This window comes from Lithobates pipiens, unplaced genomic scaffold (genome assembly GCF_037356315.1).
Source record: "Lithobates pipiens isolate NorthernLeopardFrog02 unplaced genomic scaffold, aLitPip1_a1.2 Scaffold_8, whole genome shotgun sequence".
NCBI lineage: Eukaryota > Metazoa > Chordata > Amphibia > Anura > Ranidae > Lithobates > Lithobates pipiens.
In genome coordinates this window covers 195,501,991-195,521,713 of record NW_027507903.1, presented here as the reverse complement: position 1 = coordinate 195,521,713, position 19,723 = coordinate 195,501,991, and the positions used below count along the sequence as shown (strand labels likewise).

General features: G+C 40.6%; 1 protein-coding gene across 5 annotated transcripts in view; it reads left to right on the top strand.

The window, feature by feature from the left end:
* The window catches only part of PLXNB2 (plexin B2), a 342,174-nt gene that overhangs the window by 104,580 nt on the left and 217,871 nt on the right, over positions 1–19,723 (top strand). For 2 of the 5 annotated variants that reach the window (XM_077474010.1, XM_077474009.1), the window contains exon 1: positions 8,146–8,432. The exons of the other annotated variants lie outside the window; for them this stretch is intronic. The gene's annotated coding sequence lies outside the window, so the exon portion shown is untranslated. Of the gene's footprint in view, positions 1–8,145; positions 8,433–19,723 lie in introns of those variants that run through there. 5 annotated transcript variants of the gene reach the window in all.

Here is a 19,723-nt window from a genome sequence, read left to right as displayed (position 1 = left end):
CCCCAGCTACTTCGGATGCTGGGTTTTTGGCCTGTGATTGGCCATTGGAGGATGATGTGATGCCATGCATGTGCACAGGGGTCAATCATTCCAGGAACACCTGCAGTGTGCCGTTGATGCTTGCTCAATATAATACTATTACAAATGAGACCTAACATGTCTTGTCTGCAATAAAGACTTGTCTGTATGCAGTTTTTTTTTATTTTAGCTTCAGGTTGGAGTGTACATTACACAAAGATTGCCATTGCATACATTTGTCAGGGTCGTCACTTTTGTTGGTGTTCTTTATGAAGATCTTTATTTGCACTGAAAAAAAACCTGGTGATCCTACAATTTTCCGCTTTGCTGTTTCATTCTGACAACGCCAAGCACAGAATTAGCTCCATGCTAAAGACAAGCACTGTTTTTTTTTTTTTTTTTTTTTTTCTCTGATAATTCTCTTAATTCTTATATTTTTGATCTAATATAAATGGCACGTGTAATCCATTATTGACACACCTAGAGCCTCGTATGTCTTTTGCAATATTTAAAGTGATTTTGGTGTAAATATTCCTGATTTATTTAGCTTTTCCCCAACACATCCGCAGTGTGTGCCCATCAGGGGTGGATGGGTGGTCTGGAGGCATGTTACATTAATTAATGGGGTTTTAATGTTGGCCATTTAAGTGAATCTATATTATTATAAGACTTAGATATTTCCTGTTGAACATAATACAGTGACTTTTATATACTCATGATTTGACTGTTTCCCATGTATAAGCCTACAGATTGTTATGTATTTCTCATGTAAGCCTTAATAAAAATATTGAACGAGAATTGGCTCCATGCTGGCACTGGCAGGGTTGGTTTGTCCATCTGTTGTTCCTGCTTTGAGTTGCAGGTCTCCAAGTCGGTGTCTTTTTTTTTTTTTTTTTTTTTTTTAATCAAAACAGGTTTTTATTCAGCCACCTCTAACAAGTAAAAAAGCTTACAGCACAATATTATGCTATAAAGAGGAGAAAACCATACGCTTCTCAGATTGCATAGTAGACATACAAATGCAAAAAAGTGAGCAAAATGTCAAGGTACATTGAAGTATTTTGGTAAGGAGCATTGACATGAAACATTGTCTAATGAAATATAATACAACAATAAAAAGGAAAAAGAAAAATGGGAAAACAAAAGGAAAATGAGAGACCTTGAAAGTTCTGGCATTAAGCTGTTTACATCCCAATCATTTGTTATACCATAGTAATTCAAAGTTGGCAATCCTCACTCGAGGCACAGCATAAAATCATCAAAAATGGTACTGTTTGCTTCTTAACATCTTGAAAAATGGGATATAAGTACATAAATGAAATGTCCATTTAATCACATCTGTAACAATCGGTCCAGAACCAAAAGGGGGAGGGGCAAGTCCTGGAGTCTCAAGCCAAGCTTGCCATAGAGATTGGAATTTTGCAATGTGCATTTGTATTGATACATTAGTTTTTCCCAGATCAGAGTTAACCTGATCAATCCAATGTTTTGCCGTAGGGACATGAGGGGACAACCAAAATCGAAATGTACAATAGTTGGCTTATGTTTATATGAAGGGAAAAAAAATCCTCTAACGGCATCCAATAGACATATAGTTGGATCCATTGGAACTTTAAGTGTAAACACAGCAGATATTGCATCAGTAACCTCTTTCCAATGCTGGAAGTGTTTTGTATTGTATTGCAGACACATTTCCCATATCTCCCCCCCAAAAATTCCTATGTCTTGCTCCCACTTGGTTGGGTCCTGTATAGTAGAGGCTAATGTTGAATAGATCCTAGAAGTCACCCCCCCCCCCCCCCCTGCTTTATTTTACAAAAAAAAAAAAAACTAGGGTGAGTGGAAAGTCTAGCCTGTATATATGTTGCAGCTGGGGGTATCTATACAGTTGTTGTCTGGGTGAAGCCAACCCCTCCTGTAGGTAAAGGAAGGATTTCAGTATGTGTTGGGGAAAAATAGCATATACCACAGTGATGTCTGTATATTCTCTAAAAAAAAGCAGCGGTTTGTAGCGAGTATAGCAGCTGAGTTGCTGGAACACAGTAGAGACAGATGAGGGATGCATCTTCACCACTGTGTGCGACGTCGAGACGCCGCCTGCTTGCTTTTTTTTTTGTTTTTTTGTAATTTTCCCCCGCTATGGGAAAGAAGGACATAAGTGGGTTATGTGTTCATACAGTAGTGCTGAGCCAATCATCAGCACTCATATGCCCATCCATACCCAGAAGTTCCAGGTATTTTCTTGGCATCTGAATGGATCAATGGTGAAAGGAAAAGGAGTATGTTCTAACCTGCTTATTTAAAAAAATAAAATAAATCTCCTCTTCTACGTTTGAATTCAATTATCCTCACTAAATGTATTTGGCGTTTTTGGTGGCAATATATGTACCAAAAGTAACCCTCTTCCTGTGCCAAAACAAAGCAGCATTAAGATGCCAGCAATTAAAATGGCTGCTTTGATTTTTTTTGGATGTATACATATTTTTTCTAGGATGGAAGCATATCTAATATGAATGCTAGACATAAATCTTCCTTTTTTCCCCCTCTGGCCTCTGCCTTGTTTCGCACAATACAGTTGCCTGTAAGGCAAAGCATATTTGAAACAGAATTTTCCCTACAGAACAATTTCTTTATAACTCTAGTCTTGTTAGCATGGTAGATTAACTGTGCATTCTTATCATTTGGCTCCTGAAAATGTTCTAATTGGCACTGAAGTGAATGCCAAATGTATTCCCATTAAACAAATAAATGATCAGTACCCAATGACTCCGTTATTTTTGAGACACCGTGTTATGTGTAATATTTGTGGATTACTCTGCCCTGAGCACCATTCAAGATCTGATCTCTAAAGTATGACATTTGACAAGAGATTCATATATAAAGGCTCCTTATCTGGCAAGTCACAGTAAGGCTGACCTTTATTCATTTGTTTACGTTTGTTAAAAGAGCACTCTAAAGCCTGCTACACACTGACAGTTTTTTTTTTTTTCTTTTTCAACCCAGTAGGCTGAATGGAGAGAAAAAAAACTCAACAAACTGAGGAGCTCATAGTACTAACTATGCAATGTTAGTACAGTGATCTCTGCGCTATTGGGTTATGGTAGGCGGATTGCCCCTTCAACAAGCCAGAGCCCCACCAGAAAACATCGGTCAGCGCTTGTAGCCGTTGTATGAGAGCGCTGATCCGATGCCAATCGGCTGCTGTTTTTCCAGCATTCCCATTCAACACAAGTCTGATGCTCGGCAAGCTTAAGAGGATTACTTGAGGGGTTCTATAAAATATTACATTTTTTTTGCAAGTCTATTCAGTTCAAACAACGTAAAAAAAAAAAACATACACCTTCCAAATATACATATATCACCTGATCAGGCAGCCCATGTGAAAGTGGCCTTCGGCTGTGTGACTGTGGCATAGCAGGGGAAAAGTACAAAACTGAAGAGGTTTCCATCTTTTCTGGGGTAGGAGGTGTGTAAATGGAACTGAAGCCCTTTCAACCAGCTGCCTCACACTCCCTATCCACTCACCATTATGGAAAGGGCACCAGATCAAGCCTGCAACACCTTCAATCTCTACCTAGCTGTCAGGCAGTGAGAGCAGGCAGGGGAAGCCCTCAGGGCTGTTGGTGACTGCTTGTTGCAGTCCTGGCCTTCAGAAGAGGGCGCCTATTCCCCTGCCAGTGTAAGCAGTGTAAGGGCAATGCCCTCAGTCAGCAGAACAAGCGACAGGAAACATGGTAACTGCTTTAAATATTAAGGGACAATATACATTAAACCAAAACACTAAATCTTCTCTTCCCCTCTCCATCTCTTCCTCGCTCTTTCTCCCTCTCCCTCCTCATTCCCTCTCATCCCCTCCCTATCTCCCTGATCCCCTCTCTGCCTCACCCCCATCTCCCATCGATGTCATCCCTCTCCCTCTCCCTCTCCCTCTCCCTCTCTCCCCCCCAGTTTGTCAGGAATCCATGAAATTCTATTATCTTCTTGAGCATCATTGTGCAGTCCATATAGATCAGACACCATATTGAATGCAATTTGTAAGGCATATTGGTCTGAATACACACCCCTTTCATACAGTATAAGATGTTTAAATAATTGAAAAGTAGTTGCTAGAAGTGACTCGGTGATAGAAGCCCAATTAATCAGATTTTTTTTTTCTGTTATGTACTCACTGTTGGCCTCAGGTAGCCACTCAAAGTGCCCATCGGTTACTGCCTATAACAATGTACCTAAGTACTTAAAAAGAGATACATGCATGTGCTCATGCACACTGCATCTCTAAGAAGCTGCTCCTACAGGCTTTTGAACTTTACTTTTTCCTGCCTGGCAAATCCCCTTCATTTTAGCCAATGTTAGCCAATGTGTCCATGCATGCTATGCATGGACGACACCACCACCACCAGACTCAAGTTTTTGAGAGAAGCTTTTGAGCAGAAAAGACACGCAAGTGCCCAAAAACGCATGAAAAAGCTTAAAGAAATATGAAAAGCTCAAAGCAGCTCAATAAAAGCATGCAAAAAATCATAAGCTGCTTCAAGCTGAAATAAAAGCGCAAATACCTGTAAAAGCAGTTTTTTTTTTTTTTTGAACTGCAGTGTGCATGGCCCCTATGAGTCTGGATGGTAAAATCTTCATGCATACACATTTGGAAACAGGCAGAGAGGCTCAGGAGGAGGTATTTTGTGTCCACCATTGAGTCCCATAGTTATGAAGTTCAGGGTTAACACTGAGATTGTTTTTCAATGCTGCATCTAATGTCGGGACTAAAGTCGCAAGATTATTTTATATAAAATGTACTCCTACTGAAGGTCACAATTTAATTGCAGTGGATGAAGTGTTTGTAATGCGTGGGGTGGAAGAATGTGCTAGAATCAGACTTTTTGGTATTTGACCTGTAATTTAGCTTTTAAAATGCTTACTCGCTACATAACCGTTAAGTCAGAGTGGACACTTTTTATAGCCATGTTCTTTGTGGTAGGATGGTTCAGGATTGCAACACGAGTGTCTTGTGGCTTCAGACTTTTTTATTTGATTTTGTATTGCTACAACTAAAAAAAAAAAAAAAAAAAAAAAAAATGCGTAAAATAAAAAAATGTCTGTCATCTACATAAAGGTGGACTATGCTTTGTGAGACAAAGGGCTGCTACTACTGATGTCGTCTTGAAAATGCTGCGTGGCTAGTATGTTGACCCTTTGCTGGCCATATTTTCTGGATCACTGACCCTGAACAAGTATGCAAGGGCTCTGACTTCAGTAGCAGCATGTCTGTTCCTGGCCATAGACTCAGAAATTTAAGCCAGAGACTCCCCAGCTGGTGCTGTTGGCAATCTGGGGAAGTGGGAATGTCACTCATCATATAACAGCATTCAGGCCAAGTGATCGACTGCTAGGCATGGGCACAATTATTTGGAGTAGGTCCTCCTGCACAGGCCATAGTAATGGCTTATCCAGCTTGGCCTTTTTACTGTCTGTGTCCCTGTTGGGTAGATTCACCCTCAATTTGGCGAATCGCCGTCATGTTACGCTGCTCCTTAAGGCGGCCACTAGAGGTGCGTGCGCCCTCAGCTGTCCCCCGGAGCTGATTGCGAGCGTGAAAGCCGGGCTCCCACGATCGTAACAAAGCGAGAACAGAGATCACTGTTATCTGAGAGGAGAAGTGACAGATCGTCTGTTTATACAAAGTATGAACAGCGATCTGTCCTCTCCCCTAGTCAGTGTCTCCCCCCCCCCCCCTTCAGTTAGAACACACACTAGTCAACACAACCCCTTGATCGCTCCCTTAGTGTTAACCCCCGTTACTGCCAGTGACATTTTTACAGTAATCCATGCATTTTTATGGCATTGATCGCTGTATTAATACCAATGGTCCCAAAAAGGTGTCAAAATTGTCCGATGTGTCCGCCATAATGTCGCAAAAAAAAAGTTAAAATCGCAGATCGCTGCCATTACTAGAAAAAAAGATACAAATGCTATAAATCTATCCCCTATTTTGTAGACGCTATAACTTTTGCGCAAACCGATCAAGATACGTTTATTGCAATATTTTGTGGGGAAAAAAATGTAAAATATATATCGGCCTAAACTGAGTAAAAAAATATATATATTTGGGGTATATTATAGCAAAAATTAAAAAAAACTTTTTTTTTCAAAATTTACGCTTTATTTGTTTATAGCGCAAAAAATAAAGAGATGATCAAATACCACCAAAAGAAAGTTCTATTTGTTCTTAAAAAAAAAAAAAGGCCATCAATTTTGTTTGGGTGCAACGTCACCCGACAGTGCAATTGTTGGTTAAAGCGACATGGTGCCGAATTGCAAAAAGTGCTCTGGTCATGAAGGGGGTAAAATCTTCCGGGGAGAAGCTGTTGATGTCACTGGCAGTTGCAAAACTGAGATGTCGCCCCCCCCCCCCCCTTTTTTTTTTTTATGTATGTTTCTCCCTCCTGGGGCAAAAGCTTGCAGGGTCTTTTGATGCTAGAGAGCAGGGACACTATTGCATCATAAGTTCTGGTGGTGAGAAAGCAATACCACTAGAGGTGCTTTGTGTTGCCACTGACTAGGACAAAGGTAACCTTCAGTATGATCATGTGTAACGAAAAGTTTGTACTTGGCAGCTATTCATATAGTTTGCTTAAAGCTGAATTTCAAGGATTCAGCCACTTTCTAATATCTGCAGGCTTAGTATGGTGTATGCCACCAAGTTGACTCTATTTTTTTAATCTGACCATTTTGAGTGCCAGGAGTACAGCTATCACTATACTACTGACAGACGAGACACTGCCTTCAATGTCTGCCCTTCTCCACTGTTTCCCATTTACAGAAAGTTTTGTATTTTGTGAATGGATTCATGAAATACAAAGTGCTCTGTAATTGGCAGGAGGGGTAGGCGGAGAGACTGCATGTGACCTCGTAATCCAATACATTTTGGAAAGTCGATGAATTCCTGAAGTTACTTTTAACTTTTTTTTTAAGCAGGTTGAAAAAAGCAAGCAAGGAATAAAAGCCATTTTAATTGTTACCAACTTTATTATCTGTAAAGGCAGTCTTCAGTACCTAGTACCCTGTTTTTGTTTTTAATGTTTTTTATTGTCAGAACTCAGGCAGGTAAACATGTGAGAAAAAAATCTTATGAAGTGTAGAAATCTTACAAGGTAAAGTACAGTACAGCCTCGTACTCACACTTCTTTTTTTTTTTGTGGAATTAAAAAAATACGGACAGTTAAGAAAGAGCTGCTGTACTAACTATCTGACATTAGTACAGCGATCTTCCCTGTTGTGCTATTGTGTTCTGACATTGTGCTCTGCCATTGGCAGAGAGTGCTGATTGGGAGTCGATCGGCAGACTTTTGTTTGGCCATGTCCCTTCAACAGGAATGGCCAGTTTCTGTCGGACCGGCTGCAGTACCCAGGCCGGTTTCTATTGAACCAGTTGATGCCCGGCATTCAAACTGTGTGTACTAGGCTTAATGCACCCAGGCAATCACGTGAGAATACTAGAGCACCTTAATAGTTCAACAGTGACCTCCTGACATGAACCAAAATATATTTATGGTAATCTGCTTTTGCTTGGGGTCAGATCTTTGGGGCCACCATTTTTTTTTCTTACCTTTTGGCTAGATCCACTGTAATTCTTTATATTAATGCTTGTATCACGTTACCTGAATACATATGTTTTAGCATGCCACAATGATTAGTTGTGAACTATGTACACTACATTGAAGGAAGAGTACAGCTTTGTTAGAAGTGCTATATCTGTGCAATAATATAAATATTAATGGACTGACTTGACACAACACTGTGCACAACATAATGAGTGGGAATTCAGGCTTTGTGTTTTAGAAGCAGGTTCAGTTTATTGGTGATTTTTCTAGATTTTGTATTTTGTTTCATCATTCATTAAAAGTTTAGGCTATGTAATTGTTTCCTAAATGGAAGACGGCATTCTGCTATTCCTCCATTAGACATGATTGTAACAGGAATCCTGTTATCTGTGTGTTCTTGTCGAGCGCCTCATGTACTCTGCCTTGAGCACAACCTGAATGGGTTAATGACTTGACTTAGTCATCGGGTTGTTTTGCTGCTTATTGGTTCCCAGAAGTATTGAAACTTGGGAAGTGTGAAAGTCCTTCCTGCAGTCTGCTCCAGTGTACTCCACACAAGTCTCGTCGGCATTGTGAGCTCATTCTCCACCCAAAACTTGTTGTGACACATCTGGTTCACATTGTGGAGACTGAGATTTGGATTTGTCTGCCCTTTTACCTTCCTCCTATCTCTGGTTTTCCCACAAAACCCACTTCTTGGCTTCTCCAAAAACCTTGATGATTTTTCCTGCTTCTATCGACATGTCAGCTTTGTTGCAACTCTGTTCCTTCCTACTATTCTTATAGCATATGGTAATCATGGATCTACACACAAAGGTATGTACGTGCTTTATAGGATCACGGTGGTCATATGTGTGCTTTAATTAGGAGTAACACAATATTGTGCTGGCTGGGAGTATCTTGCATTGTGAATGAAGTTTTTCTCAGTGTTGGCTGCCAGGGACTTTACACAGGCTGGGCTGTGCTGGGCTGTGCTCTGTGACTTCTGCTGTGCTTCTGAATTCATGCCTGTAGCACATGCCACGGGGTGAGAAGTCAAGGGAAAATATTCTGTTTCTCTTTAGACTGTTGTGAAATGCTACTAATAATGAGCAGCTCTGGTCAGCCATGCCGAGTGGACAGAATAGTACACACGGGAAATTTAAGGTGGTTTTTCTTGCTCGCTGTTAGCTGAACTGCATGTTAGGTCGGCTTAATTGAACTTTAATATGATATGATAACATTAAATGATCTGATTTACCAGTGTTGTGAACAAGTGACCTTTGCTTAAAGATGGCAATGTATTCATTCCGTCTCGCTAACCAATTTACAGCACAGTACTCTGGGCTGACAACTTTTGTGTGTGTGTATGTATATGTGTGTGTGTGTATGTATATGTGTGTGTATATGTGTGTGTGTATGTATGTGTGTGTATGTATGTGTGTGTATGTATATGTGTATATATATATATATATATATATATATATATATATATATAACACCTTTTTAATAGCACTTTAATTACGAGACCAGTTTTGCAGTAACATTCAATTTTAATTTGCAGATATCAATGAGGTAAATCTATTCTGCATTCACAATTTATTTTTTGCAACTTTTTCAAGTACATGCAGTCCCCGAGTTGTATACATCTGACTTAGAGGGAGACAACAGGAAGTGGGAGGAAACCTACCCCATAGGAATGGACACTCCTGTAAGAGTTATCATGGGAAAAGTGTCTCCACTGAATCTTTATCAGCAATCCTTGTTTCCATGGCAACCCAACATTTTCAAAATCCAATTATCATAGGGTCAGAAAGTGAAGTGACATCTTCTGCCCAGGGGCACAGACAGCAAAACAAACATTACAGGGGTGTTGACCCATCCCTATGCTATCCCAAAAAATGTAAAAAAAAAAAATCTGGGCTGGAGTTGCGTGTGTACCTGTACCCATGTACCTGTAATGTACCTGTTCCAACTTGCACACAAATTTAAATTAAAGTGGTAGTAAACCAACTTTTTGGACTTCTACCTGTAGGTAAGCCTAGAATAAAGCTTACCAATAGGTAGTGGAAACCTCTCCTAAACGTGTGCCGTTTAGGAGATTTTTCACTTGTAGTCCACCGAAAATCCCAACGGCGCATGCGCAGGGAAGAAACAAAACTAAGTGCCGTTTCTTCCCTAGTCTGTGCCGTTAATCACGGCTCCCGTGCACATGCGTGGGATTGACATCACACGGCTCCAGGGACTCACGGAGCCAGTTCCGCGGCCCGAAAGGAAGGGGGGCCAGAAGATGGACGCTGCCTACACAGGGGACATCGCTGGAATCTTTTGCAGGTAAGTGGCACATAATGGGCTAATATGTGATACATACTAGCCCATTATGCTTTTCATTTGCAGGCTTTGCAGCGAGCAAAAGAGGAAGTAAAACCCATTAATGTTTAAACCGCTGGCAACAAAAGTGAGTACACCCCTAAGTGAAAATGTCCAAATTGGGCCCAATTAGCCATTTTCCCTCCCTGGTATCATGTGACTCTTGGTGTTAAACTGTGTCTTAGGTGTGAATGTGGAGCAGGTTTGTTTAAATTTGATGTTATTGCTCTCACTCTCTTGTACTGGTCACTGAATTGTTGCGTTACATAAAGATGACCTTGGCTATAAGATTGCCAGGACCCTGAAACTGAGCTGCAGAATAGTGGCCAAGGGCATACATCAGTTTAACAGGACAGGTTCCACTCAGAACAGGCCTCGCCATGGTCGACCAAAGAAATTGAGTGCACATGCTCAGTGTCATATCCAGAGGTTGTCTTTGGGAAATAGATGTACGAGTGCTGCCAGCATTGCTGCAGAGATAGAAGGGGTGGGGGGGGATCAGCTTGTCGGTGCTCAGACCATACGCCACAATTGGTCTGCATAACTGTCGTCCCAGATGGAAGCCTCTTCTAAAGATGATGCACAAGAAAGTCCATAATAGTTTGCTGAAGACAGGCATACTAAGGATATAGATTGCTGGAATCATGTCGTCCTGGTCTGATGAGACCAAGATAAACTTATTTGGTTCAGATGGTGTTTAACGTGTGTGGTGGCGACCAGGTGAGGAGTACAGAAACAAGTGTGTCTTGCCTACAGTTAAGCATGGTGGTGGGGGTGTCATTTTTTGTGGGGCTGCATGAGTGCTGCCGGCACTGGGAGCTACAGCTCATTGAGGGAACCATGAATGCCAACATGTAATGTGAAATACTGAAGCAGAACATGATGCCCTCGCTTCAGAGACTGGGCTGCAAAGCAGGATTCCAACATAACGAGCCCAAACACACCTCCAAGATGACCACTGCCTTGCTAAAGAAGCTGAGGGTGAAGTTGATGGACTGGCCAAGAATGTCTTCAGACCAAAACCCTATTGAGCATTTGTGGGTCATCCTCAAACGAAAGGTGGAGGAGCGCAAGTTCTCTAACATCCACCTACTCCGTGATGACATGGAGGAGGAGTGGAAGAGGACTCCAGTGGCAACCTGTGAATTTCTGGTGAACTCCATGCCCAAGAGTGTTAAGGCAGTGCTGGAAAATAATGGCGGCCAATCAAAATATTGACACTTTGAACATTTTCACTTAGGGGTGTACTGGCTGTGCGTTGAGTTATTTTGAGGGGACAGCAAATTTATACTGTTATACAAGCTATACACTCACTACATTGTAGCAAAATCTAATTTCTTCAGTGTTGGCAATACTACAAAAAACAAGTAAAGGTCCTTTTTATAATATTGCAGCGGCGCTTTTTATATGAATATCAAAATATGATGTATGAGTTTGTATGGCCATACACGGTGAGACGATCGATAGGATTGCTAGACACGGAGTGTGATTAATAAACGTACTCCATATAACGCACATCACGAGTGAAACAAGCTGGGCTATAAGGTGGTTTGTTGATATATATATATATATATATATATATATATATGGAAGATACCCAGATGATTATACTGACATAGTGTACGTTTGTCCTCCGTGTTGGCCATCAATTATTGGTGGATCGATTTTTAATTGTATATTAGTCATTATCTTTATTTTTATTTTTTACATTTATATTTAGGAAATACATTATTTTTATATACATTTTTATAGTATCTTTATTTACCAGAGTAGAGGTAAATGGTGTAAGGGGTGTTTTATTTATTTTTTTTTTTTACCACACGTGGTGAATCGTGGGTGGAAGCTGTGTACAAATCACAGTAAGAGACCCTACATTTCCACTATATACCTCATCGTTTTGATCATGAGAAGTGATATTCATATTTGAATGAGAAAAAAAGCGCTGCTGCAATATAATAAAAAGGACTTTTACTTGTTATTTTTTTGTAGTATTGCCAATTTTCTATTTTGGACTCTATTATTAAGCAGCGGCTGTTTATAATACAAGTGTAACCATAAGGAGTTTAGTCCAAGGAGCGCGGGGGGGGGGGGGGTGCATAGTGGGGGCGGCTTTTTGTAACATCCTTGATTAATACTATTTCTTCAGTGTTTGAAAAGATATAATAAAATATTTACAAAAATGTGAGGGGTGTACTCAGGCTTGTGAGATACTGTACATTTTATCATATAATGTAGTATTCCATCCAGGTAATATGAACTCTAATATCTAATATGAACTATTGTTTAGTAACTGGAAGATGATCACCATCTAGTAACACCCTGAAAGGTGGAAGACTGAGTCTAGAAGCAGAGTCAGTCGGAGCTGTGTCAGTAACAGCTGTTCTTCTGTGACATTCTGAGCCTGCAGCTAATGGGCTTTCTTCTTATTCAGCCATTGCTGAACATTTCCACAGATAGTGTACTTCTGCGCTGCCTTGCAGGAGAATCCTCGGCGGATATTCGGCCATTACAGTGTCATTAAAGGCAGAGAACCAATGTCTATGAACATCATTAGAATACAAGCCAGGCACCCCACTGAAAAATCATTCATTTTCTTCAGCATAGTGCACAAGGTTTGTGCACTGAAAATAGACTGGGTGATGATTCTTATGAACATAAGCTAACCCTGATTTATTTATTTTTTTACCCATGTGTTTCGGCTAACACTTAGGGGTATATTTATTTAAAAGTACATAACTATTCATCCAGAGAAGCTGTATAAGATAACCAGCTGTTGAGACTGGGGAAAAAATCAATTATTATCAAACTATTTTATCTTATGTTCTTCAAATATTATGGGCAGTTGTATAGGTAGGTTCTTTCATAACAAACACATTGGGAAAGTACTGCATTATGACCACTAGATGGTGTTGAGAATCATGTGGAATAAAATCGCTCTTTGTAAGAATGGTAACAGTCCTAGAGAACATGGGGAGAATTTGGCAAATAAATGGGATCTTGTAGTAGAAATGGTTACATTCATTAGCAAATTGCCTTCAGTCTCCTAGATTTTTTACAGTGTATCCCTTATGACCCTCAGCATCATCTAGTGGCCTTAATGCTGCATTTTTTTAAACAAGAAAAGCATAATGCTGTATTTTACCAAGTCTTTGTTATAAATGAATCTGTCTTTACCAATGCCGTAATGTTTGAAGAACATTTGGACAGAAGGTGAAAATGGCTCAAGTACATTTATTTTTGCATAATTTTCACAATACCTGGTTAGTTCACATAGAACAAATATACATGCAGTGTCACTGAATGAATAGCTATGTAATTCTTTTTATACATATACCCCTTACGTGGACCCAGCATCAGGTTTTTTTTTGCGCCTGAAGTGCAGGTAAATTTAATATGTAAGGCCCCTTTCACACAGGAAGGATCAGTAATGATCCGCCCCGTGATGATCCGCTTGCTCACCGGGAATCGCTCCGTTGTCCCCGCTGAGCCGGCAGATAACAGGGCCGTTTCCGCACACTGTGCAGGGACCGCCCTGCCAGATCTCCGCTCTCCTCTATGGGGATCAGATGAGCACGGACCGTCTGTCCATGTTCATCCGATCCGCTCTGCAGACTGATAGAAAAATACAATTTTCCTCCGTCTGCAGAATCGGACAGTTGTGGACAATTGTGGAGGCGGACGATATCGGGTGTCTGTGGATGTTCATCCGCAGACACCCGTTATCCCATAGGAATGCAAGTATGTCCGTATTTCATCCGCAAACGGATGGATGAAATACGGACATAATGTCCGCATGTGTGAAAGGGGCCTAAGAATAACACTACCTGTCATGGAGATCACAGTACTCCCCCTGGCAAAGCCTTTTTATTATTTATTTTTTTTCCCTCCAACAGGACAAAGCTTTGTTCAAGTACTAGCCAATGTGTATATTTACTTCCAAGACTGAGATCCTGTCTCAGAGATTACAGTTTTGTGTAATTCCTGGAGCCTGTGCAGTTCTTGGCTGTGTTCACAAATGTTTTTCTGCTCTTGTCTCCTCGTGTGACTTTTTCAGCTAGAACACTGAGGATAGGCTTTCCCCTATCTATAGCGGTCTGAGAGCATCATCCCAGCCTAGGTAAAGTCTGTGGATGGAAGCTGAAAGGTTTTCAGTGATAAAAAGTGAAGCGTTTTTGTTGTCCTTGGCATAACCCATCTTTAAAAACCCTGATAAGTAAAGAAAATTCTATAAAAGGTGGAGGAGATGGGAGGACTGACGTCTTAATTCTGTTGTTTGAAGCATACCTTCATCCAATAAATACTCTTACCTGTTTCCAGCCTCGTCAAAAAATGGCTGATTTTTTTTTGTTACCCAGTCCCTCTTCCTTGCTTTTCACCTAGACAAGTATGACATGGGTGTCGCTTTACTAAGACTGGAGAGTGCATAATCTGGTGCAGCTCCGCATAGAAACCAACCAGCTTCCGTGTGTGTGTTTTTTTTTTTTTTTTTTTTTTTGTTATTTTTGTCCAAGCTTAGTTGAACAAGCTCTGAAGTTAGAAGCTGATTGGCTACCATGCACAGCTGCACTAGATTTTGCACTATCCGGTTATATAGTAAATCAACCCCATTGTCTCAGCCTGCTTCCACCCGACACCTCCTGAGATCGCGTCGCACAACCCAAGAGGCTGTAAAGCAGGTTCGCTGTAGGCTTCAGATTGTACATGTACAGTAGAGGATCTGTGAGAAATCAGGAAGTGACATTTGGCTCCCAAAATCAGGATGGCAGTGCAGAGGAACAGAAGGCCTATGGAGAACCAATATACAGAAGACAGAAATGTTGCAGCCCATGGAGTCAAGCGTTGTCTTCTGTGTTAAATTGTTCAGGAGAGGTTTTAAAATGTCCCGTGTACATGAAGCCTTAGAGTCTGCAAAAGACTTGAGACTGGGGAGGAGGTTCACTTTCCAGCTGGACAATGACCCTAAACACACAGCCAGAGCTACAATGGAATGGTTTAGATAAAAGCATATTCATGTGTCAGAAAAAGTCCAGACCTAAATCTAATTGAGAATCTGTGTCAAGACTTGAATATTGCTCTTCAGATTCTCTCCATCAAATCTGACAGAACTTGAGCTATTTTGCAAAGAAGAATGGGTAAAAATGTCATGCTCCTAGATGTGCAAAGCTGGTAGAGAGATACTCAATAAGAATAGCATCAGCGAAAGACTGTTCTACATATTGACTAGTATTGACTCGGGCTGATGCTCTCCATGCTTTTCTGATTTCGGAAAGTTTTGAAAACCATTTCTCATTTCCCTTCCACTTCACAATTATGTGTCACTTTGTGTTGGTCTGGACTGAAGTGGGGAGGGGACTTTGTAGGGGAGATGACATCGCTGTTCATACTCTGTATGAACAGATGATCTGTCTCTACTCCCCACACACAGACCCCAGTTTTCAGTGTACCCTGAGCAATCGTGGGAGCCTGGTGGTGCTGCCGGGCACTCGCATCAGCTCCATGGGCGAACGGGACTCGCCCCTAGTGGCCAAAATTGCAAGGTGACGGCGATTCACGCAGCTGAGCCTTGTTGCAGGAGTACAACTGCGGCGGTGATGGTGGTTGGCAATCGTGTAATGTCTTCATGTTCTTTAAAAAAAATAAAAAAATACATTTTTTTTAAAGATTTGCTTCAGCACGGCTAGCAGATTTCAGAGGCTTGTTTATTTTTTCTTTTAGCAATTTTGTTTGCTCCTGATATGAAAGAAGTTTCCTTATTATCAGTCATGGTTTGGTGCTTTTGGACTTTTTTGAGCTTATGGTTTCTTGTGGCAGACAATACAATCTTCGAGCTATGAATCTATGCTTCTCTGACCAAGCAAAGTGGATGTTTCAATGCTTTTTACCTGGCCATTTACAGTAGACCTAATAAGCATTAGCAAGGTTAGTTAAGCAAAAGCAAGGAAGGCTTTTCATCCTTTGTAAATGACTGACATGATAAGTGGGGTTCTTATTATTTGGCCAAAGAGGCAGATGCTTTATGCCTTTTAATATGGTTGATATGAGGAACAGTAAGACTTGAGTTCCTGGATATGACGAAGCAATTAAAGCCTTAATAATGGTCATAATGAGCATATGACAAAGCAGGCACTTCAAGTCCATGATATAAGCAGTAGCTGAGGTTGACTAAGGTGAATCAGATTCTTTAGTTTTCTTCTTTGACCATGATTGTTACCTTTTTTATTCAGGGCCAATGTTTTTTTTTTTTTTTTTTTTTTATGCCTTTTTAGGTCTGTTTTGTCAATTCTTATTTAGAGCCGAGGGTTGTTATGTCATGTTTACAGATATAAAACATGCAGTCGTGGTTATGCCATGTTACAATTTACCATGCTTCCATTAAAGTGTTACTAAACCCACAACATTAAAATCAGTCTGTAGATGCAGTATAACATACTTGCTATACTCGCTGTAGAACATAAGGGGTTAATCCTCTGCATTATGTTTTAAAGGCGGTGTGATCCTGTCCCTCTGATACTCTGCTTCTTCCTCAGTCCCCAAACCATTTCCCGATAGAACAGAGTATTAGGAGTCAGGCTGTACATGCTCAGTTTGGTGTGTATTGCTAGAGTTTTTTTTCCTTGGGAGAGTCAGAGTGCATAGAATGCATGAAGGTAAAAATAAAAACCTTGAACCTTTAGAACCACTTTAATTGCTATCCATTGTCTTCCTGGCTTGGTGACAACCACTTCTTTTGCTTGTTCTGATGCCACAGTGACAGGAAAAAGGGGGTCACAGACAGATGAATGGATACCCAACAGGACATTTAACTCTTCTCCACTGTAGCCAAAGCCCAAAAATTACAGTTTTGGCTGGAGTTAAACTGGCAAATTATCAGTCAAGTTGCCCCATAGTGAAAGTCAAGTTGTGCTTCTACAGAAACGTTTTGCTTTTCATTGTCGCTTTTATAGATTTATTGTGTGTGACTATTATACTACTACTGTTCTTGATCAAAGAACGTTTTCTATTAGCACAAGGCCCAGATTTAGGCTACAGTCGCCTGTTGTTTCCACGCCACAAGAGTGCTTTCATCTTAGATGTTGAATACATTTGATTTGCATTGCTCCTTAGTTTGCCATAAAACCATTATGCATGAATGGGGATCAACACTAGATTTGTAATTAAAGCTTGATGCAGGGGTTAAAAAGGCATTGTGTCTGGTAATGATACATGTGTAAGATCTAAACAAAGGCTTAAACAAATATGAACTTAAAATGGCAATTTGTCTGCACAAAGTCTTTTCAGCACTGCTCACTAACTGCCTTCATTGTTAATGAGTCTGTGCTCTCGCAGGCAGATGTGTTCTAGAATGGTTTGTTTTAGCAGAATGTAGAATTATTATTAATACAAACTTGAGAAACGTGTAATTGCAGCTGTCTGGATTGCCATAAAACCAGCCGCACGTGTAAATTAGTGTGTATAGGGGCTAGACCGATTGTGAAATATTTCAACACAAAAGCGTTTATTGTGGCAGCGTTTTATTCTGGAATTGTACTTGGTCATGTTAGATGTGGCATTGTTCTTCAGTCTCTAAGAATAATCACAAATCTACTATAGCTGGATTTCTTGTGGGCTTGTAAGCTAACAAGCTGTGATGGCTATTTACAACATCGTTTAGGCAAAAGATAGACATTATATCAAGAAGTAGGGATGCACTGATACCAGTTTAAGACTGAGTAGTGATTTACCTTTCTCAAGTACTTGCCAATACCAATTACTGATATCTGTTTTTAGTGTTGTGACCTTTTTTTTAATTTATTTATCATTTCTGTATGTAGCATGGCTCCCTAAGGGGCTGCTTAGATTTACCTGCTTGTCTACACTGCCATGACCTGATGAACATTCCAACACACCTGACACTCTGGGTTCAGATATCTTTGCACCACCTTAAATGGGCTGTATGTAACCCCTCTGTTTCTTTTTACCTTTTATGCATCCTATACATTAAGGTGAAAAAATGTCTGTCACTGACCAACCCCCGCCCCCACACACACACACACACACACACACACACACACACACACACACACACACACACACACACACACACACACACACACACACACACTTTACTCACCGGCCGCCTCTTGCCACAACTTCCTGGTTTCCCTGCATTTCAGATTCTCCTTTGCTGTTTACCTCAGTTTGCAAGGACTACATATCCCATGGTGAGAGAAGATTTACAGGGGAAGGATTCCCACTGAGAAGAGACCCAGGCGGACCATACTGCTTAATACGGGATACATTTTATAAGAATATATTTAATGCAAAAAAAGTCAGAGACCAGGTACCCACCACCAACACCAAGATCATAATCCAAGTAGACAACGTGTAAAAGCAGCTGCATCACGCTTTAACCATGCATGCACACACCTATAACAAGGCTATTGTTAGAGTGGGTAATACTTATGGATCAAACTGTTGATCTTAGTGACATGCATAATGTGTAACAAAGTCTGTCCTGTCACTAGGTTTGATTAGAAACCCTTTAAAAAAAAAAAAAAAAAAAAAACCCTGTTGAAGGGTGGTTGAGTCAAGTTGCTAGTCCCACAGAGACAGCTTTAATTAGGATTGTAGCAAAACATAGCTGTCAGTGTGGAAGTTATAATCCACAGCTAATGTTCAGTCCAAAGGCACAGAAATACAGTTTTCTAGAGTGGAATTGCATGTATTCACAGGCTTTAGCTGTTGGAAAAACAATAGCTCAATAACACTGTTGTGAAGCTGGCTAATATTGGCTGAGAAGTAACAAACAGCAGGAGGCAAAGTAAAAGGAGGCAATTAAAGGACCTATGGTCCGCTCATCCGACCATTCATGGAGCGATATAATGACAGTCCTGTACTATCTTTCTCCGGTCTAGGGGGCTATATATGTGCCATCCTGTATGCTCCATTTGTTAAGTGGGGTCCGTAGGGCTCCAGTGAGCAGTTTACTATCAGAATATTGTAAGTTTCAGGTCCTCTGGGCCACTTTCTGCTTGTCTCAGCCGAGATAGTCGCCGCTGGTTTCAGGCAATCAACTGTGCATGCACAAGCGTGATGAGATAGATCATCCACAACGCATAGCTTCTCTGTCGTGATGCCAAATACGATATGTTTCACCAGGAACTCTGGTTTTTGTATGGGGAACTGTTTTTAGCGGGTCAGATTGGATGTCGGCAAGTGTAAATACACACTGCTCCATAGAGGGCAATGGATGGTCCGATCGTGTCTGCCAAAAAACTAACAGGCGGACCTAATCTGTCCTGGTGCTGGTCTTTGCAATAGATGAGGAGTTCCGACCCTCTTGTGTAAAAAGTCTTCCACCTAATGTCGTTGCTACTAAAACATAATATAAACGACCTGTTTGACAGGGTTTCTATAACTACATGTCTATGAACTTCTAAAATAGTCAAGTATTTAGAAGAATACATTTATTAACTTGAAAAAAAAGTCACATCAGCAGGGTAATTGCCTCGCTTGACTGGTAGATTTGAGGAACATCAAATAAGCGTATCTCTCTTTTTTTTTTTTTTTTTTTTTTTTTTTTTGCAGCAAGCTACATTATTTAAATTGGCAAACTGGAAGAGAACATACCCAGTATCTCCATCACTTTGACTGGAACCAATGTTAGAACCATCCAGACATTTGCTTAAGTTGATGAATATTTCAGACTATGTAGAATGCAAATGTTTATGGTCCCATTCCTCACAGTACTTCTTCTGTTTGCTGTAGATGACCTCCAT